Here is a 21,073-nt window from a genome sequence, read left to right as displayed (position 1 = left end):
ACAAACATTGAATCAAACTCTGGAAAATCAGCCTTTAACCTAAACACAAAGGCTATGGTCTGAATATTTGTGTCTCCTTAAAGAATTTAAAATCAACTGAGCAAATATAAAGATACAATTGGTTTTATTGAATGTTTCATTAATTGGGCAACATCCCATCTAGTAATCAGAAAAGTGTTCCTAGTTGTTGTACAAAATGGAAGTGTTGGCATTGAAATGGCACCAGGTGTTAGTCCAGTGGAATCACACCAAATGGGTTCAGCAATCTTCTTACTTGAGTGCTGCCTAAGAAACAATTCAGAGCTAAGACTCAAACTATGAAAGAAAATTTATTTAGAAAGTCACTGAGGTAGAAGAAGTGAGCAGTAGAAGAAATGGGCTAAGGAAACAAGTTACAAAGGCAAAAGAAGGACCCTTGGAGCCTAAGATAAAGAGAGAAGGTGGTAGGGAAGGGTGTGGGCATGTTCCACAGAGACAGCTGTGCTGGGTCCTCTGTCTTGAGGGTATTTATCTGGAGGTCTCAGGGGAGGATCCCAAAAGAATATTCATCAGCTTTCCGGGTGTGTCCTTTCAGGGTTGTGGTCTCCAATGATAGGTTGGCACCAGGGCTTCTTTTAACCCCTTGGAGGAGGTTAGCTGCTTTTTCTTTTGAGCTGACAAATTGGGGCCTGACTTCTCCTGTCCTTGTATGGAAGGCAAACGGGGTTTTTCTCCAGTCCTTTTTTTCTTCTCTAAGGGTGGAGAAGGACAGAGTCTACCACATGACTAGCTATATGCCAGGGAGAAAAGGTCAGGGGGAGGATATGACCTGAAGGGTGCCTAAGGGATGAGGTCCTTATGTTCATTGCAATAGCCAACATCTGGAAACAGCCCAGGTGTCCATCAATAGATGAGTGGATAAAAACTGTGGTATGTTCACACAATGAAATACTACTTGCTGTAAAAAAGAAGCAAATCTTACCCTTTGGAACAGCATGGATGGACTTGGAGAGCACTATGTTAAGTTAAATAAGCCAGTCAGAGCAGAACAAGTACTATATGATTTCACTCATATGTGGAATCTAATGAACAAAATGAACTAACAAGCAAAATAGAGACAGACGCATAGATAGGGAGCAGGTTGACAGCTGTCAAGGGAGGGATTAGAGGGCCAGCTAGGAAGGTTGGAGAGATTGAGCATAAGAGAGAAAAAGAAAAAACTCATGGGCACAGCCAACAGTTTGGTGATTGTCAGGGGGAGTGAGGTGGAGGCAGGTGGAGAAGGGCTTAGGGGGGATAAATGGTGATGGAAGGAGACTTGACTTGGGGTAGTGAACATACACAACAGTGTGCAGATGACGTGTTGTGGAATTGTATACCTGAATCCTGTATAATTTTGATAACCAGTACCACCCCAATAAATTCAATACAAATGAAAAATAATAATAATTAACAATACTTATTTCCAATACTTGCTCTCACAGTTCTGCTTATTGCCAGGTACCCATTGCTAGGTGCCCAGGACATTCTTCCCTGGTGACATTCTGCACCTGACCTATTGTCTTGCTCTGTTCATGCCTGTCTGACTGCTTACCTTAGAAGGTTTTTATAGGCAGAAAGAGGTCAGGACAAGGAATTTAAAAGAGTGGATTATTTCATGCAGTGTTACTTTCCTTCTGGGGAAGGCAGGGATTTTATCAGATAAATTACATCACCAGTCCCAACCAGGAAATTCCAGATTGATTGGTTTAACATCCCACTCCTGTAAGAGGTTAAATCAGGCTAGATATTAAGTCTTGGTGGGGCTTAGCATTGTAACTGCCTGAAAACTTCATTTCTTTAATATAACCTTTTCTCTTTTTTCTTTTTGATTCAAACAGGCCTCAACCATCACCCTGACTCACCTGCCTCCTTCCTTGCATGACAACTTCCTTAATCATTAAACCCTCAGGACAATGAGAGTCTGATCAGCATCAGATAATCTTAGGAACAAAGCCTGGGGTCTATTGACCTCAGAGACAGAGTTTTCAGTCAAACTAGAGATATCTTCTAGGCCTCAGTTGTGTTTCAGCTCCAGGCCCAGAAAATCAGTGAAACCAAGTTAAGCAACACCATGGCTTACATTAGGACCAGATGCACTGATCAATGACCCCCAACCCTAGCACTAACCTACCAGTAGAGATGATGACCATGACCATGACCCTAACTTCCTTAGTCACCATGATTAATGATTTTTCTCTTATGTAACCCATCCCCTGGAAGTCACCTGGAAGCCAGAAATTTGAGCATTAGCTCACCTGTCTCCGGGTGTTGGCTGCAAACTCCTATTCTGTCTAATTGGACTTTAATAAGTTAATGCAAACAGACACATTTAACCCTGTAACAACTTAACTACTCCATTTTAGGTCTGTCTCTTTTTTTTTTAACACCTCAAAATTCATATAATGAAATTTTCACTCCCATAGATAACACTTTTAATAGGTGTGCCTTTGGCAGGTGATTAGGTCATGAGGGAAACACTTTCATGAATAAAATTAGTGCTTTTATAAAAGATATACCATGAGATCTCTATCCCCTATTGTCATTTAAGAATACAATGAGAAATCTATGACTCATAGAAGGCCCTAACCCGACCATGTTGGAATCCTGATCTCAGACTTCCATTCTTCAAAACTATGAGAAATAATTTCTGTTGTTTTTAAACCACCTAGTCTATTATTTTGTTATAGCAGCCCAAATAAACTGAGACAGCAAGTAAACATTAGAGAAACATAATATTGTAATGCACCGAGTGTGAACTAAATAGGGGTTATGTAATAATTTTGACAAGACCAGTCACTGAAACTAACCTCAAAGGGTGATTTGGTCATAAATTCCTAACTGGGAAGGTTATGATAAGTAGTCATGCCCCAGGCCTACAAAAGATTTATGTTTGCCTTAAGAGAGCCTTGTCCTTTGTTCTTGTGCATCTAGGTTAACACACATTTGAAATGTCATGAAAAATCTTTTTCAGACTACTTAGTGCTATAAAGATCCTTAAGGGTCTTTATATAATCTTGTTATGTACTCTGTAATCCAATCATAGAAATTCCCTGCCTTGATTTCTCCCACTTTCCTGTAATCTTCCTTATATTTCCTCCATAAATACAAATGTATAAAGGAACTGCAAAACTGTCATTCTCCAAAGCATTTGAGATCTTGCTTCCCTGCATGTCATCAGACTGGCTCAAATAAAGTCAAATAAACGCTTATAAAAATTTTCTACCGGTCTGAACATTCTTATGTTGACATGAGGATAAACAAAGCAAAAGGAAAACCAAAAACCAAAGCTCGCCTAATGACTAAGTCTACTCAAACCCTATTTAAAGACAAAAAGTGCATATTTCAAATAAATATTACTTACTTCAGCCTTCACTTTCTTACACAAGATATTTATATTTCAACACAAATTATGAAGCATTAAATAAAGCAAACACACAATAAAGAGATAATGAGAACTTTAGGTATGATACAATATTGAAAAGAAAGGACATTTTAAATAAATATGATTAACATTTTAATGCTATTACTTGAAAAGATCAACCATATGCATAATCACATGAGTATATCTAGTAAATGGAAGCAACAGAAAATAATCAAATGAAATTGCTAGAAATGGAAATTATGATATGAAATACAGTATGCCCATAATGGGATTCTCAGTAAACATGGCTCAGAAAAGAATCATTGAACTTGTAGAAAAATAAATAGAAATTAGCCAAACTGAAGAAAAAAAAAGAATGAGTTAATCCAATGGTAAGACATTAAACACTTTAAAATATGATATTGGAATATTTGAAAAAAGAAGAACAAAAGAATAGAGCAAAATAAATATGTGAATAAACGACTGAGGATTTCTAAAAATTAATAATCAACAAATTAAAGGTGTAAGAATCTGAGAGAATACAAAGTAGGATATATCTTCCTGCTAATAAAACTGTAACAGAAATATCATATTAAAACTATTAAATCCCAAAGTGAAAAAGAAAATTGAAAAGACAACAAGAGGAAAATACACATTATCAACAGAGTGACAAAAACATAACTTACAAAAAAATTCTAATCAGAAACCAGACAAAATAGAAGACAATGAAATAAATTTAAAGTGCTGGACGTAAAATATTTAAAAAGGTGTCAAAGAAGAATTCCATATACAATAAAACAGGCTTCAAAAATTAAGAAAAAATAAAGATGTATTTCAGAAAAACAAAACAAAAAATGAAATAAGATCATTGCCAGGAGATTAACATTCTTAGAACTATTAAAGAGAATGTATCAAGCAGAAATAAAATAATATCAACCAGAAACTTGAATCAACATAGACATAAACAAACACACACATACTCATTGTATAAAGTAAGAATAATATGAGGAGGATTAAAGATGGTGGTGGACTGAGTGGAAGCTACACTGACACTCTCTTGGGACCAAACTGGAATTAGAACTAAAATATAGAAAAACCATCCTGAATAATCAACTGCAACTGAAGACAAGCTAGGGAGCATGCTCATAACCAAGGACCTAAAGCAGACACCTCATAGAGATGCGTAGGAAGTGTGGAGGCTTTCTGGGCTCCCACAGGCGTCAGCTGAAGATCAGGAGAAATATCTCAGCTGTGGAAGGGTTCCCACTGAGGACTCTGGGGACTAAACCCCAGGCTGGTCATCCCAGCCAAGAGCACCAGAACTGAGAAAGGTGCCCACATAACACCTGGCTGTGAGAAACAGCCTGGTTTCTGCCTGCCTGGGAGAGATGGATGGAACTACAGGCACCCTCTTGAAGACCCAATGCACAGTTTGGTGTGCAGCCACTCACCCTGGGCTCCAGGGAAGGAAGGGAGGGTGGACTGGAACTGTGTGAGGAGAATATAGGATTGTGGGCTCTGGAAATCAGAAAACACCAGTCTGGATTCCTGTGCCGAGAATTCCCCCATACTGCAGAGACCATCTTACTCAGACAGACGTTTTGCTGCTTTTGCCTGAGGGAGGGGGAGCAATTGCCCCTCCCCACTGGAAATCTTCTCACACTACCCAGAGGAGATTTCTACAGCCTGAGGCTAGTTAAGAGACTGGTAAAAAGCAGCTGCCCCACCCTGTGGAGCATCTATAGCCTGAGGCTCATTAAGAGAATCAGATTAACTTTGGTGCGCATCTGGGTTCTGTTCAACAGCACCCAGCCCCAGAAGTGGAGACCTCATGCTGAAGGTTGTTGATAGCTACAAACAGGGTACTGAGGGCCATGACAAACTGCATCTGACATTGGCCTGCATCAGAGACCCTCCAAAAAGAGTGAGAGTCCAACCAGATCTACCTAATATAGAAACAAACACAAATAGGCAGCCAAAACTGGGAGTCAATAAAACAAGGCCCAAATGAAAGAATAAGAGAAGTCTCCAGAAAAAGAGCAAAATGATATGGAGATAAGCAATCTATAAGATATAGAGTTCAGACTACTGATTGTAAGGATGGTGAACAGAATGAAAAAAGATATGGTAACTATGAAGGAAATTAAGAATGACATAGAAAAAATAAAGAATACATTGGAAGGAATAAACAGCAGATTAGAGGAAGCTGAGGATCAGATCAGCAAATTAGAAGACAAGGTAGAAAGAATCACTCAACTAGAGATCCAAAATGAAAAAAAACAGGACAGTCTAAGGGAGATGTGGGAACACATGAAATATAACAATATTCCTATTATAGGAGTGCCAGAAGAGGTCAAAAGTAAGCAAGAATTACAGAACTTGTTTGAAGAAATAATGGCAGGAAACTTCTCTAACCTGGCCAAGAAAAATGTCACACAAATTCAGTAGGCACAGAGAGTCCTAAACAAGAAGAACCCGAAGAGGCCCATGCCCAGACACATCAATTAAAATGCCAAGAATTCAAGACAAAGAGGAAATATTAAAGGCAGCTAGAGAAAAGCAATCTATTACCTACCAAGGAGATCCCATAAGGCTGTCAGCTGACTTCTCATCAGAAACTTTACAGGCCAGAAGGGAATGGGATGAAGTATTTAATGTAATGCAAAACAAGGATCTGAAACCAAGACTACTCTATCCAGCAAAGCAATCATTCAAAATGGATCATGAAATCAAGAGCTTCCCAGACAAAAAAAATGGCTAAAGGAGTTTATCACCACCACACCAACATTGCAGGAAATGTTAAAGGGACTGCTGTAATTAGAAATAGAAATAAAAGCATTGTAAGAAATGTTAGTGACTACTGTAATAATAAGAAGAAATAGAGTGAGAAACATAGGCATAAAGTATTAAAATGGCAATAAATTAGGACCTATCAATAATAACCTTAAAGACTTTAAGGGAGAGATCAACAGCAATGCAGTCATAGTCATGGACTTGATCACCCCACTGACTTCACTGGATAGATCTTTCAGACAAAAAGTCAATACAGAAACAGTGACTCTAAATGGCACTAAATGGATGTAATTGATATTTACAGAGCATTTCACCCCAAAGCTGCAGAATATACATTCTCAAGTGCACATGTGCCCTGCTCAAAGATAGACCACATGATAGGACATAAAACAAGCCTCTACAAGTTCAAAAAGATTGAAATCATATCAAGCATCTCAAATTACAATGGCATGAATTTAGAAATCAACTACAGTAAAAACACTCAAAAACATTCAAACACCGATGTTATTAAACAATGAATGGGTTACTATGAAAGAAAGAAAACAAAAACTTCCTGGAAACCAGTGAAAATGAACACAAAACAACCCAAAATCTATGGAACACAGTGAAAGCAGTCCTAAGAGGGAAGTTCATAGCACTACAGGCCTACCTGAAAAAGCAAAATAAACTTTTAGTAAACTATCTAACCCTACAATTTAAAGAATTAGAAAGCTCCCCTTGAAGCCAACTGGACAATGGTTTTTATTTGCTGGGAATATTTTTTTATTACTGCTTCAGTTTTGTCAGTTGTTATTGTCCTATTCAGGTTTTCTGATTTTTCCTAATTCAGTTTTACATTATCTCAGTCATATGTGGAATCTAATAAACAAAATAAACTGAGGAACAAAATAGATCCAGAGACACAGAAGCATGGAACAGACTGAGAGATCTCAGAGGGAAGGGGTGGGTGGGGGAGTGGGTGGGGAGAGATTAATCAAAGAATTTATATGCATATATGCATAACACAAGGACAGAGACAATATTGTGGTGAAAATCTGGTTAGGTGCGGGGGGGGGGGGATGCGGGCTGGAGGGGATCGATGGGAGGAAAAAGGGGAGATATCTGTAATACTTTCCACAATAAAGATAAATTTAAAAATAATATGAATATATTGTGTTTAAAACACAAAAGAAAAAAATTAGTGAAAATAAATAAAAGAATGGTAGGGAGGTATTATTAGCACACTGTTTTAATATCCTTACATTACACCAGATATTGTAAAATATTATTTGATAGTATACTTAAATTATTTTATAAAGACATAATGAAAATCTCATTCTAATGAGTAACAAACTAAAATGAATAAGTGAAAAATGATCTGACAACTGAGATAAAAAGGAACCACAAAAATACCAACATAAGAGAGAGAAAAGAAAAACCAGCTGTAATAAATCAAAAACACCTAACAAGATGGTAAAGTTAAATACAACCATATTATTATTATTTTAATGTTTGTTTTTTTTATTAATTTCAGAGAGAGGAAGGGAGAGGGAGAGAGAGAGCGAGAGAGAAACATCAATGATGATAGAGAATCATTGATCTGTGGTTTCCTTTACACCCCCTACTGGGGATCAAGCTCGAACCTGGGGCATGTGCCCTTACTGAGAATTGCACCTTCTGGTCTATGGGTGGACTCTCAACCACAGAGCCACACAGACTGGGCTACAGCCATATTATTAATCACATTAAAAGTTAAAGATCAACATACCCAAAAAAAGAGAGAGCTTGTCAGATTTAAAACGGAGCAAGGAAGAACCAAAAAGTTATTGTCAGAAAAATTAGCAAAGTAAGGATCTATGAAAATTCTCTTTTCTATAAAACAACCAAAAATACAAAAACCAAAACACCTGGACAAAAATTGTCAGACTCAATTTTCTCAGTACTCTGGAAACTACCCAAAGGTTCAGAGGAAATCAGGAAACGGATATAAAAACAAAAAAGGCTGGCCCTGGCCAGTGTGTCCCAGTCAGTTGGAGCTTTGTCCCATACACCAAAAGGTCACAGTTTTTATTCCAGGTCAGGGGACATGCCTAGGCTGCGGGTTCCATCCCTGGGTGGGACGTGTACAAGAGGTAGCCAATCGATGTCTCTCTCTCATATTGATGCTTCTCTCTCTAAAAAGAAAAAAAAGGCTGAATCTCAGTAAAAGCAGTGAGCTTTGTGAATTTTAACTTGCCCTACTTCCATCTCATGTCACAGCCTTAAAAATAGCCTACATTCATCTAGTAGCTTGAAAGCCATAGGAGGGGAACAGAAAAGTGCTGCAGAGCTCTTTCAAAGCCTCATCAATAGCTTGTACTAAATTTAATTTCTGGGTTTTTTGTATTTTTTTGTGTTTTTGTTTGTTTTGGTTTTTAATCTATCTTTATTGTTGAAAGTATTACAGATCTCCCCCTCCCCCCCCCCATTGATCCACTCCGCTCTAGACCCAGCCCATGCCCAGGCTTTCCCCACACTATTATCTGTATCCATGGGTTATGCATATATGCATAAAAGTTCTTCGATTTACCTCTCCCCACCTAATCTCCCCACTCCCTCTGAGATTTCTCAGTCTGTTCCATGCTTCTATATCTCTGGATATATTTTGTTCATCAGTTTATTTTGTTCATTAGGTTTCACATATGAGTGAGATAATTTAATACGTGTCTTTCTCTGACTGGCTTATTTTGCTTAGCATAATACACTCCAGTTCCATTCATGTTGCCCCAAAGGATAAGAGATCATTCTACATTATAGCTGCATAGTATTACATGGTATAAATGTACCACAGTTTTTTGGGTACTGATGGGCACTTGGGCTGTTTCCAGACCTTAGCTATTGTCAATTGTGTTGCTATGAACACAGGGGTGCATAAATTCTTTCTGATTGGTGTTTCAGGTTTTCTAGAATATATTCTGAGAAGTGGAATCACTGGGTCAAATGGCAGTTCAATTTTTAATTTTTTGAGAAAACTATTTTGTTTTCCATAGTGGCTGCACCAGTCTGCATTTCCACCAGCAGTGTACTAGGGTTCCCTCTTCTCCAAATCTTCACCAGCATTTGCTGTTTGTTGATTTGTTGATAGTAGCCATTCAGACATGCAAGAGGTGATATCTCATTGTTTCAATTTGCAACTTTCTGATTATTAGTGACTTTCAACATTTTTTCATATGTCTCTTGGCCATCTGTATTTCCACTTTGGAGAAGTGTCTATTTAGGTCCTTTGCCCAGTTTTGAATTGGATTGTTTGTCTTCCTTTTGTTAAGTTGTATGTGTTCCTCATATATTTTGGATATTAATTCTTTATCAGATGTATCATTGGCAAATATGTTCTCCCATACATTGGACTCTCTTTTAATTTTGTTGATGATTTCTTTTGTTGTGCAGAAACTTCTTATTTTGATGCAGTCCCATTTGTTTATTTACTCCTATGTTTCTCTTTCCCTGGGAGATGTACCAGCAAACATATTGCTATGAGAGATATCTGAGATTTTGCTGCCTACATTTTCTTCTAGGGTTTTTATGGTTTCATGTCTTACATTTAAGTCTTTTATTCATTTTGAGTTTATTTTTGTGTATTGTGTAAGTTGGTAGTCCAGTTTCATTTTTTTGCATGTACCTGTCCAATTGCCTCAGCACCATTTATTGAAAACACTATCTTTGCTCCATTGTATGCTCTCACCGCTTTTGTCAAATATTAATTGAGTGTAATGGCTTGGGTTAATTTCTGGGTAATCTGTTCTGTTTCAATGATCTATATGTCTGTTCTTGTGCCAGTGCCAGGCTGTTTTGATTACAGTGGCTTTGTAGTATAGCTTGATATCTGATTTTGTGATCCCTCCAACTTTGTACTTCTTTCTCAAGATTGTCATGGCTATTTGGGGTCTTTTTTGGTTCCATGCAAATTTTTGAAGTGTTTATTTTAGATCTGTGAAATACTCCGTTGGAATTTTAATAGGAATTGCATTGAATTTATAGATTGCTTTGGGTAGTATGAATATATATTTTTTTCTTTTGAAATTTATCTTTATTGTTGAGAGTATTACAGGTATACCATTTTCCCCTGCAAATGACCCCCTCCACTTCGCTCTCACCCCCTCCCCAGGCCTTCACCCTGTTATTGACTGTGTCCATAGGTTATGCATATATGCATATAACTTCTTTGGTTAATCTCTTCCCACCCTCCACCCCCCTTCCCTCTTTCCTCTGAAATATGATCATCTCTTGCATGTGTCAATGTCTCTGGATCTATTTAGTTCATCAGATTCTTTTGTTCATTAGCTTCTTCTTAAAGAAGACCCTTCCACATTTCCTGTAGTGCTGGTTTGGTGGTGATGAACTCCTTTAGCTATTTCTTATCTGTGAAGCTCTTTATCTGACCTTCAATTCTAAATGATAGCTTTGCTGGGTAGAGCAATCTTGGTTGTAGTTCCATGTTTTTCATCACTTTGAATATTTCTTGCCACTCCCTTCTGGCCTGCAAAGTTTCTGTTGAGAAATCAGCTGACAGTCGTATGGGTGCCCCCTTGTAGGTAACTAACTGCTTTTCTCTTGCTGCTTTTAAGATTCTCTCTTTGTCTTTAACCTGTGGCATTTTAATTATGATGTGTCTTGCTGTGGGCCTCTTTGGGTTCCTCTTCTTTGGGACCCTCTGCGCTTCCTGGACTTGAAAGTTGATTTCTTTCCCCATGTAGGGGAAGTTTTCTGTAATATTTTTTCAAATAGGTTTTCAATTCCTTGGTCTCTTTCTGCCTATTCTGGCACCCCAATAATATGAATGTTGTCCTCTTGAAGTTGTCCCAGAGGCTCCTTATACTATTTTCATATTTCTGGATTCTTTTTTCTTTTTGCTCTTCTGGTTGGGTGTTTTTTGTTTCCTCATGTTCCAAAACGCTGATTTGAGTCTCAGCGTCCTCTACTCTACTGTTGATTCCCTGTAATTATTCTTCATTTCAGTTTCTGTAGCCTTCATTTCAAATTGGTACTTTATTATGTTATCGATTTTCTCAGTTATTTCCCTAACCATCTGCTTAAACATCCTTATAACCAAAATTCTGAACTCTCTATCTGTTAGCTTGCTTGGATCTATTTCATTTAGTTCCTCTTCTAGAGATTTCTTCTGCTCTTTCCTTTGTGACATGTTTCTTTGCCTCTGCATTTTGGCTGCTTCCAGGTGTTTGTTTCTATGTATTAGGTAGAGCTGCTATGTCTCCTGGAATTTGTAGAGTGGTTTTGTGTAGTAGGTGTCCTGCAGGGTCCAGTGGCTCAGCCTCCCTAGTCACCTGAGCTGGGCCTTCTAGGTGCTCCCTTGTGTGGGCTATGTGCACTCTCCTGTTTTAGTTGAGCCTTGGTTGCTATTGGCGTCCCTGGGAGGAATTGACCCCCAGGCCAGTCGGCTGTGAGGATCAGCTGCAACTACAGCCAGAGAGCTGCTGTGCTGGAGACACCCCTATGGAGCAGGATTTACTTCAGTGGAGCTTTGGTGTTCACCAAGTGTGTCCCATGAGTGTGTCACTCGTGGAAGTGGTAAGGTTGTAATCCAGCATGGTCGAGTCTGACCACCAGGTGCACTGTCTCTGGGGCCTCCCGGGAGGTGCAAAGTCAGCCTCTGCCAGTGCCTTGCCCAGGGCCACCCAGCATGAGCTACACAGCAAACAGTAGTTGGCTGCTCCTTGTGCTGGGCTTGGCGTTGTCCAGGAGAGGCCAAGCTATGAGCCAGTGCAGGCTGCCACTAGTGCCAGGCCTGGGGCCACTTGTCAAGCTGTATAGAGCCTGCTGCTGCTTATTTGAGAGATTTTAGGAAAGTCCTAAGCATGAGGCTCGAGAGGCCACTTGCATAGAAAAGCCCCTGGAAATGGCCTGGATGAGCTGCTGGTGGGGAGGGCGGGGCCTCCGGGAATCACGGGGCGGGGCCAAAGGTGAGAGTCAGGCGCTGGTGACTCAAATATGGCGCCTGCCTTCCGGCTGTGTGTGGGAAGGACTCGCCAAAGGAGCAACCGCGTCTGCCAGCCCTTCTGCCTGGGAGGAAGCTGCCCCTCCGCCTCTCGCCCGGATTCCAGGCAGGTTAGTTCCTCCCCGAGTGTCCCGGGTCCTTTCAGGCTGCTGCCCGGCGCTGGGCTCAGAAGGAGCGTCCGAGTGAGTCTGTGCGGGGGCCCTTTAAGAGGAGAGCCTGGGGCTCCCGCAGCCTCCGTGACCCTGAGTGACAGTCCCCGCTGGTTTCACAGCCCCGGGTTGTGGGGATGTCTCTTTCCAGCCTGGAGCCCTGGGCTGGGGGCCTGCTGTGGGGCTGGGACCCCTCCCTCCTCCCTCCTCTGGGAAAACTGCGCTGCCGAGATTCCCTTCCAGGTTTCAACCTCGGCACCCGGTGCGGGCCCGCAGCCGCGTCTCTGCGATTCAGCCCCGCCCCGCCCGAGTCCCCGCCCCGCCTCCCGCTCTCGATGCTCCTTCAGCTCCCTGGCTGTGGGGCTTCTGTTCAGCCAGATCTCAGGAGGCTCTGAGTGATGGTGGTTCTGTATTTTAGTTGTAATTTTGATGTGGTTGCGGGAGGCGGCGGGTGCAGCTGTTACCTATGCCGCCGTCTTGTTTTTTCTCCCAGTATGAATATTTTAATGATGTTAATTCTTCTAATCCATGATCACGTTGTATTCTTCCACTTGTTTATATTTTCCTCTATCTCTTTCTGCAACATCCTGTGGTTTTCTGAGTACAGGTCTTTACTGCCTTGGTTAAGTTTATTTCGATCTATGTTAATGTTTTTATTACAATGGTAAATAGGATTGTTTGTTTTGAGTTTCTCTTTCTGAGAGTTCATTATTGGTGTATAAAAATGCCATTGATTTCTTGGTGTTAATTTTGTATCCTGCTACCTTGCCAAATTCATTTATTAAATCTAGTAGTTTTTTGGTGGAGTCTTTAGGATTTTCTATGTACAATTTCATGTCATCTGCAAATAATGACAGTTTTACTTCCTCATTTCCAATTTGGTGCCTTTATGTATTTTTTTGGTCTGATTGCTGTGGCAAGTACGTCTAGCACTATATTGAATAAGAGTGGTGAAAGTGGATATCTCTGTCTTGTTCCTGTTCTTAGGGGAAATGGTTTTAGTTTTTGCCCATTGAGTAAGATGTTGGCTGTAGGTTTGTCATATATGGCTTTTATTATGTTGAGGTGTGATCCTTCTCTTCCTATTTCCTTGAGAGTTTTTATCAAAAACTGGTGTTATTTTTTGTTGAATGCTTTTTCTGCCTCTGTTGATATGATCATGTGATTTTTGTCTTTCAATTTGTTTATGTGAATTTATTGGTTTGTGAATATTGTATCAGCCTTGCATTCCTGAAATAAATCCCACTTGGTCATCATGTATGATCATTTTAATATATTGCTGGATCTGATTTCCTAATATTTTGTTGAGGATTTTAGCATCTATGTCCATCAGCGGTATTGGCCAGTAATTTTCTCTCTTTGTATTGTCTTTATCTGATTTGGAAATTAAGCTAATGCTTGCCTCATAAAAAGAACTTTAAAGTTTTCCTTCTTTTTGGATTTTTGAAATAGTTTGAGGAGGATAGATGTTAATTCTTTAAATGTTTAGTAAAACTTCCCCATGAAGCTGTCTGGACTAGGGCTTTTGTGTGTTGGAATTTTTTTGATTACTGCTTCAACTTCATCAGCAGTTATCATTCTATTCAGGTTTTTTGACTTTTCCTGATTGAATCAGAAGTTTGGAATTTGTCAATTTCAAATACAACCATTTGGAAAGTTGTATTTTTCTAGGAATTTGTCCATTTAATTCAGGTCGTCCAGCTTGGTGGCATATAGTTGTTAATAGTATTTTCTTACAATCCTTAATATTTCTGTTGAGCCAGTTGTTACTTTACCTCTTTCATTTCATTCCATGTGTTTATTTGAGTCCTCTCTCTTTGTTTCTTGATTAGTCTGGAAAAAGGTTCATTAATCTTGTTTATCTTTTCAAAGAACCAGTTCTTGATTTCATTGATCTTTTGAATTATTTTTTAGTCTCTATGTCATTTATTTCTGCTCTGATTTTCATTATTTGGTTCTTTCTATTTACTCTGGGCTTTTCTTTTTCTCCTAATAAGTCTTTATGTTGTAAGGTTAGAGTGTCTAATAGAAGTTTTTCTTGCTTTTTGAAATAGGCCTGTAGTGCTATGAACAGACTTATCAGGACTGTTTTCATTATGTCCCATAGATTTTAGGTTGTTGTGTATTCATTTTCATTTGTTTCCAGGAAGTTTTTGATTTCTTCCTTGATCTTATTGGTAACCTATTCATTGTTTAATAACATGCTATTTAACCTCCATGGGCTTGAAAGTTTTTTAGTGTTTTTATTGTAGTTGATTTCTAACTTCATGTCATTGTGATCAGAGAAGATCCTTGGTATGATTTCAATCTTCTTGAACTTGTAGAGATTTGTTTTGTGTCTTAACATGTGGTCTATCTTTGAGAATGTCTCATGTGCACTTGAGAAGAATGTATATTCTGCAGCTTTGAGGTGGAATGTCCTATAAATGTCAATTGAATCGATCTGATCTAATGTTTCATTTGGGTCACCTTTTCCTTGTAAATTTTTTTGCCTAGAAAACCTATCCAATGAAGTCAGTGTGGTGTTAAAGTCTCCTACTATGATTGTATTGCTGTCAATCTCTTCCTTAAGGTCTTCCAGAAGGTTTTTTTAAATAAATTTAGATGTTCCTATATTGGGTGCATGTATGTTTATCAGGGTTATATACTCTATTTGGATTGATCCCTTTAGTATTATGTAGTTACTTTACTTGTTTCTCATTATAGTTTTCATTTTGATGTCTATTTGGTCAAATATGAGTATTTCTACCCCAGCTTTTTCTTTCATTTCCATGTTTTTTCCTATCCCTTCACTCTCATCTTGGAATTCTTGCTACAGGGGGCTACACTCCTCTACACCCACATGGCACACCACCATGTTGGACTCCACAAATGAACTAATGAAATTTAATCTGGCCTGAATGATGAACCACACCCAGCTGCAACATAGAACGGAAACTCTGGACACTGGCCCTCTTTCTGACTTTGCTGAACACCCAGCTGCCCTTCTTCCAAGACTGGTTTAAGGGGCAGGGGACTTTGGAACCTAAGAAGTGTAACTTTACACAAATAAAGTCTTCCACATTCCATCTTCTTCTGCATGTCTTAAAAAAATTATTTTCTAAAAATATCTCAAGAGCTTCATTCCTATTTTTGTCTGGGAAGTCTGGTCAATATCTTTCTCTGGAAACAGTATAATCTGTATTCTCAGTTGCTCCAATACTGCAGGTGGAACAAAAGATAAATTCTAAAACTACCCAGACACCATGGGGAAGGTATTAATTTACTAACCTCAAGTTAAGAGTTAGAGGGTAGGATGACAGTTAAAATGCATCCTGGAGACAAAAGCACTGGCTGATGCCATATTGCACACTCTACCTATTCTTCTAAAGCAAACAAGCAAGCATGGATGCAGCACCCTCCATCTACTCTGCTAAGACAGCCAGGGGCAAGTGGTGGTAGCACCATCTCACTGCCTTGCTGAAAGTGGAGAGTGTGGGTGTTTGCAACATTCCTTAAATCTCTGGATGGAGCAGGCAAGCATGAACAGTCAAGACATTTTTCTCTCACCAGCCTAAAGCTGGTGTGCATGCACAGACAAGACATTGTCTTTTTGCACTGCTGAAGCCCATGGGTGCATACAGTCAAGATATCTTCCTGTGGCCTTCCTCAAACCAGCAAGCAATCTTCTCACCATTACTCTATAGCAGCCTTGCTAAAACCAGTAATCACACACAGTCTACACAGGGGAAACCCCTTGATTTCCTGACCATGATGGACAAGGGGTTCGGCAAAACTGAACACCATAGGGCAGTAGCAATTGGTAAAACAAGCTGTGGTAGACTGTGACCCCCAGTGCACAGCACAAACAGCAGAGTAAAACACAGCCCCAGTCTTCCTGTGACACAAGCCTATTGACTTATCCAGAGCATCAGCTTGAGAGGCAAGATCTTCACCAAGACAAATTTAATTAAATGGTAAAAGCTAAGGACAAATAGAAAATCTTAAAAGCAACAAGAGAAAAATAATTTGTTGTGTACAAGGAGAACTTCATAAGGTTATAAGCAGATTTTGAGGATAAGGAACTTAAAGCAGAGAGACACAATCTTTGCATACTCCCTTAGCCTCAATATATTTTGATGAGACTTCCTAGAAAGGAGGTTAAACATTCATTTGTAGTCTCAGTTTGACCACTGTCACCCAGGGTACACCTCCAGATTTCCTGGCCTGTAGATCATCAGGGATAATGATTTAAGTACAATAGGACTGTATACATTTTCATACTATAAAATTGCTGCCATGCCCGTCCGGGCATGGCTCAGTGGTTGAGCATCTACCTAGGATCCAGGCAATCGAGGTTTGATTCCCGGTCAGGGCACATGCCCGGGTTGCGGGCTCGATCAATGACTCTCTCATCATTGATGTTTCTATCTCTCTCTCTCCCTCTCCTTTCTTCTCTCTGAAATCAATAAAGATATATTTAAAAAAAAAAAATTGCTGCCTGAGGGCCTGGCTTTCAATTATCTTTAAATTTAGTGATAAATAAGATTCTTCACCATGGAACACTGACAGGTCTTTGTACATTCTCAACAGCAAGGCTACTTCTTCAAGACAGAGAAAAGTAACTGTTTCACCAAATAAGTAGAAACAAAAACAGAGAATAAAGCAAAATGAGAACATAGAGGAATATGTTCTAAAGAAATAAAATAATAGTAAAACAAGACAAAACCTCAGAAAAAGACATTATGGATACAAATATAAGTTATTTACATGATAAAGAATTAAAATTATTTATCACAAAAATGCTCACTGAACTCATGTGAAGAATGGATGAACACAGTGAGAAGTGCAACAAAGAGATAAAAAAGTGAAAAACACAAGGAGAGCGGTTCGACAGAACAATGGAGAAATTATAAGAATGAATCAGTGAGCTGGAGAACAAAACAATGGAGCTCTTCCAAAGTAGCAAAATGAAAAAAAAAAAAATTTTTAATGAAAATGCATTTTGGAACGTCTGGTATAACATGAAGCAGAATAACGTTTGCATCCTAAGAGTACCAAAAGAAGTAGAGAAAGAGAAAAGGCCAGAAAAACTACTTGAAGAAATAATGTCTGAAAAATTTCCTAATATGGAAAAGTAAACAGATATCCTGGTCAAAAAAGCCCAGAGAATTTCAAATAAGATGAACCCAAAAAGGTCTTCACCAAGACAAATTTAATTAAATGGTAAAAGCTAAGGACAAATAAAAAATCTTAAAAGCAACAAGAGAAAAATAATTTGTTGTGTACTAGGAGAACTTCATAAGGTTATAAGCAGATTTTTTCCCCCCAGCAGTATCATTATAGGCCAGAAGGGAATTGAATCTATAGATTGTTTGGGGTAGTATGGGCATTTTAATGATGTTAATTCTGCATATCAATAAACACAATATATGCTTCCACTTTTTTTTTTTCTTTCCTCAATATCTTTCTTCAATTTCTTATAATTTTCTGAGTACAGGTCTTTGGCATCCAGGGTTAAATTTATTCCTAGGTATTTTATTATTTCTGAAGCAATTGTGAATGGTATTGTTTTCTTAATTACTCTTTCTGATCACTCATTATTGGATTATAACAATGCAACTGATTTATTGATATTTATTTTTTATACTGCTACTTTACTGAATTCATTTATCAGTTCTAATAATGTTTTTGTTGGAATCCTTACGAACCAGTATAATGTCATCTGCAAATTTTACTCCTTTCTTTCCAATTTGGATGCCTTTTATTCTTGCCACTGTCTGTGTCTACTTTGAAATGATAAACAAGATTGCAAACCTTTAACCAGACTCATGAAGAAAAAAGAGGGACAGTCCAAATAAATAAAATTACAAATGGAAGAGGAGAAGTAAAAACAGACACCCAAGAAATATAAAGGATTGTAAATAAATATTATGAACAAGTATATGCCAACAAATTGGACAACCTGGAAGAAATGGATAAATTTTTAGAAACATACAATCTTCCAAAACAGAATCAAGAAGAATAAGAGAATCTGAATAGACTAATTACAACTAGTAGAATTGAAGCAGCAATACAAATTTTTTTCAACAGCTGTGACAAGGTGGCTCAGGTGGTTGGAGAATTGTCCCCTACATCAAAATGATTTTGGGTTTGATTCCTAGTCAGGGCACATACCTAGGTTAGGTTGCAAGTTTGATCCCTAGTCAGGTTGCATTCAGAAGGCAACTGATCAATGTTTCTTTCTGTCTGTCTCTGTCTCTGTCTCCCTACCTTCCACTCTCTCTAAAATCAATAAACACGCATCCTTGGGTGACAATTAAACAAACAAACAAACAAACAAACAAAAACCCTCCCAGCAAACAAAAGTGCTGGACTGGATGGCTTCACAGGTGAATTTTACCAAACATTCAAAGAACACCTATTTTTTTGAAACTATTCCAAAAAATTCAAGAGAAAGGATGATTCTCAAGTTCATTTTATGAGGCTAGCATTATCCTAATTCCAAAACCAGATAATGACACTACAAAGAAAGAAAATGATAAGCAAATATCCCGGATGAACATAAATGCAAAAATCCTCAACAAAATATTAGCAAACCAGATCCAGCAACACATTAAAAATATCATACACCATGATCAAGTGGGATTTATTCAGGGGATTCAAGGCTTGTACAATATCTGCAAATCAATAAACGTGATACACCACATAAATAAAAGGAAGGATAATAACTACATGATCATATCAATAGATGCAGAAAAGGGATTTGGTAAAATCCAGCACTGATTTCTGATAAAAACTTTGAGCAAAGTGGGAACAGAAGAAAATACTTCAATGTAATGAAAACCATATATGACAAACCCACAGCCAACATCATACTTAGTGTGCAACTAACTACAAGTGTTTCCTTTAATATTGGGAACAAGACAGGGATATTCACTTTCTCCACTCTCATTCAACATAGTACTGGAAGTCTTAACATTATTTTTTTAAATTTTATCTTCTTTTTGTATTGAAATGTATAATTTATATAGAAAATCATACAAAGTATAATAAATACATTGCTCAATGAATTCTCATTGAGTAAAAAACATTCTCCTGTATAACCAGTGTTCATATCAAGAAACAAAACATTACCTGTACCCCATAGACCCATTTAAGCTATTACCAATCCCTATAGTAAACTTTATTCTAATTTCTAACACTTTAGAATACTCTTTACTATTTTATAGAACTTTTTTGAGTGGAATTATACATTAGATAGTCTTAGTTCTGAGTTTTATCATAAAGCATTATGTTTGTGGGTTTCATCAATGCTGATTTTTCATAGCTCTAGCTTGTTTGTTTGCATTGCTTAATATTTCATTCACCATATATGACAAACCAGCAGCCAACATTATACTTAGAGTGCAACTAACTATAGGTGTTTCCCTTAATATCGGGAATAAGACAGGGATATTCACTTTCTCCACTCTTATTCAACATAGTATTAGAAGTCTTAACATTATTTTTTTTATCTTTTAAATCCTATGAAACCCTGAAAAGTAAAGTTACTAACAAAATTTACAATAATGTTGATTTTGTACTTTTCCATGTATTTACCTTAACCAGAAATTTTCTATTTTTGTATGGGCCCAAGTTACTGTCTATGTGTCTTATTTCAATTTGAAAGTCTCTCTTTCACACTTGAATAGTCTAGGTCAAGTGATTTAACCCTCTCAGCTCTTGCTTATCTGAGGATGTCTTAATTAATTCCTTATTTTTAAAGATATTTTTGCTTTATTTAGAATTTTAATTAACACTTTTTACTTTTTATTTCAGCACTTTAATTATATCATCATACTGCATTTCAGCCTGCAAGGTTTCTGCTCAGGTATCTGCTTATAAATTTATTGAGCATAACTAGTACTTGATGAGTCACTCTTATTGTTGTTGTTATTTTCAAGATTTTGTCTTTTCTTTGGCTTTTGAAAGTTTGATCCTAATGTGTCTTAATGTGGCTCTTTTGAATTTATCTTAATTGAAGTTTACTGAGCTTGTATTTTTATATACATGTTATCTAAATTTTCCTCAAATTTAGTAGGTTTTTGGCCATTATCTCTTCAAATAGACTCATTGCCCTTTTTTCTCTTTCCTCATCTTCTGGGATTTCCTTTATGTGTAAATTGGTCTGTTTGTTGATGTACCATAGATCCCATAGGCCCATAGGCTCTGTTTACTTTTCTTCATTCTTTTTCTTTTTGTTTTTCTATTTTGCTCCTCAGATTTGCTAATTTCAAATAATCTGTTTCCAAGTTTATTGATTTTTCCTTCTGCCTGTTTGAGTCTGTTGCAAGCTTTCCAATTTAGTTATTTTGTTTTGTAGCTCCTGAATTTCTGTTTTATCCTGTTTTATAATTTCTATCATTTTGTTGAAATTCCCATTTTTTTATATATCATTCTTTAAATTTTCTTATCTGTGTTTTCCTTTAATGTTTTGAGCATATTGAAGACAGTTGTTTTAAATACTCTGTCTAATAAGTTCAAAACTTTAGTTTCTTTATGGTCAATGTTTGGAAATTTATTTTTTCCTTTGAATGGGTGATTTTCCCATTTCTTTGTCTTACAATATTTGTTGAAAATTAGGCATTTGAACAACAACAAAAAAACAACAGCAACAGGTACCTCTTACAGTCTCTGAAGACTGATTCCATGCTGGGAGAGACCTTCACTAAGCCCAGTGTTAAGGCTCAATATATTTTCAGGGCTTTTCTTAACATGCACCTTTCCTGGGCCTGTGTGTGTATGTTTTACCAATTT

Source organism: Miniopterus schreibersii, assembly GCF_964146895.1.
Source record: "Miniopterus schreibersii genome assembly, chromosome: X".
In the NCBI taxonomy this organism is placed as follows: domain Eukaryota; kingdom Metazoa; phylum Chordata; class Mammalia; order Chiroptera; family Miniopteridae; genus Miniopterus; species Miniopterus schreibersii.
This window is presented reverse-complemented; position numbering follows the sequence as displayed.